Genomic DNA, 5,421 nt, shown 5'->3' with positions numbered 1-5,421 from the left:
CCTGCGGCTGCCATGGCCGCCGACCGACGCTACCAGCTCCTCGGTGGGGCCCGCCCAACGGCCTCTTCCTCTGCGGGGCCCTTCCGAACCGCCGGCCCCTGGATCCCTCAGCACCCTGCCCGCAGCGCTCCGCCGGCTCACCCCCCCCCCCCCCCATTAGGCCCCTCTGTGCAGGGCTGCTTGCCTGTGGGAGCTGGGGCTGCAGGGTCTCTGTGTGAGGTCCGGGGCTGGGACTTGCCTGTGGGGATTAAGGCTGCAGAATCTCGGTGTGAGATCCGGGCCTGGGATTTGCCTGTGGGAGCTGGGGCTGCAGGGTCTCTGTGTGAGTTCCGGGCCTGGGACTTGCCTGTGGGGGGATTGAGGCTGCAGCTCCAGCTCGGTTGGCGCTGCTCTCTGGGGACACGGGGCACGACAGCACCCCGGGGAGCAACAGCCTGTGAGTGATGAAGTTTTCCCAGCTCCCACGGACCGTCCCCATCCACCTCCGGCCGAGGAGTGTCGGCCCATCGCCTGCAATGACCCACAGAGGTAAACCGTGCATCTCGTCCCCTTGGGATACCTGCACCATCGCTCTGCCGAGAACAGGTATCAGTTCCCTGGTGTAGGTACGCAGCTTCGCCGTGACCGGGACCAGCTTGGGTCGTGCAGCTGGGTTAATCCACAGTTTATCAAAAGTCCTCCGACTCATCAACGACGGACCTGAGCCCGTGTCCACTTCTATACTCACTGGGACTCCGTTGATTTTTACTTCACTTATCACTGGGTGCGAATTGTCGGTGCACGTATACAGTCCAAGCACCTCATCTTCTTCTACATGCTCCTCGCTGAACAGTGGATCATCCCCCATCTCCTCAGCCACATGGTGAGTCCGATTTCTTTTACACATACGCTGAAGGTGGCCTTTAACGTGGCAGGTATTGCACGTATACTCCGCAAACCTGCACTGGTGAGCCCCATGGCTTCCTCCACAGCGCCAGCATGGTGCTGCTTGATTGGCCCCCCTCGGCAGACTCTGAGTTCCAGGATCCCGAGGTCCGTGCTCTCTGCCCCGGGCAGAGCCACGTTCTGCAGTTTTGTCCATGGTGGGCGCTATCCTGTGGACAGTACCTGCCGGGTTCGAGACTGTGTGGATCATTTGCTTGGTGCTGCAAGTCGAGGTCATATATGCCCGGCTGATGGTGATGGCCTTTGTCAGAGTGACTGTGGGTTCCGTGGCCAGCAGCTTGTGAAGGAGGCCCTCGTGGCCAATCTCCATAACGAAAACGTCCCGCAAAGCCTCGTCAAGGTGTGCCCAAAAATCTCACGGCGTCGCGAGTCTCCTGAGGTCCGCAGCATATTTGGTGATATCCTGGCCCTCAGGTCTGCAGTGATGGTAAAATTTGTATCTGGCCGTGAGGATGCTCTCCTTCGGTTTCAACTGGTCACGAATGAGTTCAGTCAGCTCCTCGTATGACTGGTCCCTGGCGCTCCCAGGTGGCAGCAAATCCCTGACGAGACTGTAAACATCATCTCCACAACTGGAGAGCAATATCGCCTTACGCTTATCTCTCATTGCGTCCGTGTACTCCATCAGGTCGTTTGATGTGAAGTAGTACTCGAGCCTTTCCGTAAAGGCCTCCCAATCATTGCCCACGGTAAAATCCTTTAGCGAGCCCAGAGTAGCCATGGTTGCGTGGAGTTCGTCCGCTTCCTCGTTGCCAATGTGGTGTATGTAGCACACAAACCACTGACTCCACACGGTCTGGTGTAAGTCTAACTGCTGTGACCTTCGTCCTTTATTGTTCAGCTCCAGAGTGCCTCCCAGGTGTGGTGGTCAGCCTTATATAGCCCTTGTTACAGGCACTACCAGAGTTTCCCACCGCAGCGCCCTCTGTGGTGTGGCATAGTACTTACATTACATTTAAGGTACTGGGACGATACACACATCATTACATAACATGGACGATTAAAATTCAGGTCCCCAAGCTTAAACCCCACTGCTCCCTTATCTCCAGAAATTTCTATTTTATAGATGTCTCTTCATTAGAACTGACCCAAATATTGTTATTCAGCTACCTGGAAGGACTTCAAACTTACTGAATATATTGTGTCAAGAAAACATGTTTATTGGTACATTTAGTACAACTGAAATTATAATAAATACAATAAAACCGCCTTTTAGACATTTTCTTCTCTTATAACTGAGTAAAGGATTGTTTAAAGAGAAGTGCGGAAGAATTCAGTCTGCTGTTGGATTTATTGCTTTAATATAAGTGATACATTTAATGCAATACAGCTGTGGCACAGTTGATAGCATGCTCGCCTCTGAGAAAGGAGGTTGGTGGGTATGGAGAGGTACTCATCAAGGACAGAGAGGCAGTCAGTGCCTGCTGGAAGGAACACTTCGAAGATCTCCTTAACCAAGACTCTGTCTTCGACGTGAGTGTCCTGGACTCCATCCCGAAGCAGGCTAGATGAGGCACAACTGAACTCTGAGGGGTCCGGTCACCTTTACCCAGACTGTCAGTCTCTCCGGCTGCTGTCACTCACACAGAGACCCAGCCTGGATTGAGGGAGAGCTGCTCTGGCTCACTGTCTGCCCTGAGACACTTTGGGACATTAGCTCCGGCCACATGGAGGTCTCCGAGCACAGGCCACGGACATGGTTCTCCCTCCCGTCCTGTCATTGCCGAGCTCACCAGCAGTCCTGATTCCCCTTCCTGGGGGACCACCATCGATTCAAATAAACCGACTCCCTCCCCTCAGGGGCCTATCTTGGAGACTGTACATGAGATTTTTAGTGTCAAGCATTAGTTCCTAAACACGATCTGATTACATATTTTCTCTGAAGGTAGATCTTATAACCATGCATCCATTATGGATACAAACCGTATTAGCATATAACGTTGAAGTTATGGATGAATAGAATGTGGGGTGACTAATTGTGGATTACAATATCTGTTGTGTTTCTGTAATAGTACTTAGTCAATTAGCTTATGCCAGGCTCTTGTCACATTTGCAGAGGAAGATATCTAAGAATCACGTGGAGCAGAGGCGGACCGGAGGAGTCCCTGCTGTGCTTCACCCACTCACCAACTTGGAGGGACGTGCCGCAGCACTGGTGGGCACCCACAATCGTTCTGCCTCCCGTGGTGGTGCAGTTCCCGTTGTTGCGCCATGTGAGTAATGTGTAAAGCAGTGGTAAACCAGTGGTAATTTAAAGTAATTTAATGGCATTTAATTGCAATATATGAATGATGTAATGTTATGCATGCAGCTTCTGTACTCTCAGGTTAATCATATGTAACATCTCTCGTTCACATTTATTGCAATAGTGTTGTTCCTCGTACATATGCCAGAGCAGCGCAAGCATTCTCATGTCTACCCTTCTCTTCTAATAACCTCAATTATGTTTTGCAGCTACCCAGACTCACGAGATGCAAAGGAAGGCCCCTGCACCAACCCCTTTACCGCTGCAGGTGGTCATCACCACGGGTGAGGAACAACAATCCGAGGAGGATGAAGATGACCAGTTTTCATCTGTGGTACCTGTGGCCATGTCATCATCGACAGATGAAGTAGCGGGGCCAAGCGGCTTGCAGCAGGCCACTCCAAGATGTCCAATGTCAATGCCGACCCCACGGAGGTTGCGTCAGCGAGGTAGGCACAAGCTGCGATGGGCAGATCCAAATGAGGACATGGTCTCATTGTCAAGGGTAAAGGGTTGCAAAATTCATGGGACAACCACCCCCACCCAACCCCCCGCCCCCAGTGTTTGGACTCATTGGAAAGGAAATTTAATTTGGAACTATCAACCAGAAAGTTTGAGATCCTAAAGTGCACATGGAAGAAACTACAAACTTTAATCGAATTTGGGATTTTACCAAGCAGATTGAGTTTGTGTGGGCAGGGCTGAGAACTAAAGGAACTATCCTTCAAAGAAGCCAGTTTTGAGTATTGAAGCTGTCTGGGGTATTGAAACTAAAGCAAATTGTCTGGAGAATTGTGGATACGCGAAAACCCTTCTCCCCTTAACATAGCAACAATTAATCCAGAGATAGCTAACAATCATCCTGATCTGGAAAACCATTCCAGTCCATACATAATAACAATGGCATATCCAGCCTGCATGAAAACACCAAGCACAGACAGACACTGCAAATACCAAAGCTAATATTTCCATCAAGAAACAGATTTAGAAGATCGACACATCCGAGACAGGTTAACATTTAATGAGCCCGCCAAAATTTGACAAAGAAATATCAAGCCTGCCAAAACTAAACAAAGAATCCGGGCTGATTTGACGCGAATATTAGAAGAGCTCCAAAGCTATAACTGGGCCCTGCTTTAACAAAGGCAATGCCATGCCATGCCATGCTTAACAGAAGGTATGCACACAGCAGCATAGCATCTTAGAGTATCAAGGAGTAAGAAAGAAGATCACCGCAGCAGTTTTAACTCGCTTCTCCAGCTTCAACGTCCTGAAATCGGAAAAAGGAAGGAAGAACATCACCATCGCGGCAGCAACTGACCACAGCCAATGTAGTACCACCAAAAGCACCGCGATCGACCAACTTCGAAACAAAACTCTACAAGGAAGAAACCGAATAATCGTAAGTTTCCACTCGACAACCTAGGCCTGACTACCAACAGGTGAAAACATTATCTAAAAAGATTTTGAAACCTATTTCTAACGAAAGAAAGTGGGTACTTACCCCATAAGTCCAAAACGCACCCTACCGCATCAGGGGACACCACCCAATTGAAGATTGCGCAGTAAGAAGTCTTCTACGACGTTCGGCGCATGGCAAGCAGAACCCAGCGAATACAGAATCCAGCGAACACCGAAATCGCGAACCGCCGCCAACTACCAGTAAAAGATCGGTGAGCATAGTCCCTGTTTGCTCTGGAGTTTAACCTAGTCAGCGTTCGGCATTGGGAGGTGGGAGGTGTATTATTCACTATCACCCCTTTGAATGTGTGCTGTACTGTTCTTCACTTGAGTGACTATACGTATGACGTTGTATTTTCTTGCCTTTAATAAAATCAAAGTTTTTTTGCACCAAACCAGTTGTCTCTTGCACTTTATCACATCCCCAAATAAATTCAGAGTCTAGAATCCAGGGAGTGGGAGCGATTTGAACCAATCTGAAGGTCAGAGGTGAACCTGACCCCACACACCCCCCCTACAGAAATGGTGACCGCGGCAGGACTCTGGTATAAGGGATGTGATGCAGAGAGTGCTGTTTTGGAAGAATGAACCAAGATGGAAGAGAGGATTTTCTCCTATGTGTATAAGAAAGTGAATGTCACTAAAGAATGGATGCTTCGTCTATTGCACACTGAGCGTCCGGGAGACGCTGCGGCCCAGTGGACAGCAAGCAAGGACCATAAAGAATCGATAGAAAAGGCAATTTGGCTGGTCTGTCTACAGCGACAGGT

General features: G+C 49.7%; 1 long non-coding RNA gene across 1 annotated transcript; it reads left to right on the top strand.

The window, feature by feature from the left end:
* Positions 1–249: 249 nt before the first annotated feature.
* LOC139274755 (uncharacterized) lies at positions 250–5,046 on the top strand. The gene is made up of 3 exons (XR_011595592.1): positions 250–862; positions 3,002–3,158; positions 3,400–5,046. It is a non-coding gene; the product is annotated as an uncharacterized lncRNA (long non-coding RNA).
* Positions 5,047–5,421: the final 375 nt, after the last annotated feature.

Source organism: Pristiophorus japonicus, chromosome 10 (assembly GCF_044704955.1).
Source record: "Pristiophorus japonicus isolate sPriJap1 chromosome 10, sPriJap1.hap1, whole genome shotgun sequence".
Classification (NCBI taxonomy): Eukaryota; Metazoa; Chordata; class Chondrichthyes; family Pristiophoridae; genus Pristiophorus; species Pristiophorus japonicus.
This window is presented reverse-complemented; position numbering and strand designations above follow the sequence as displayed.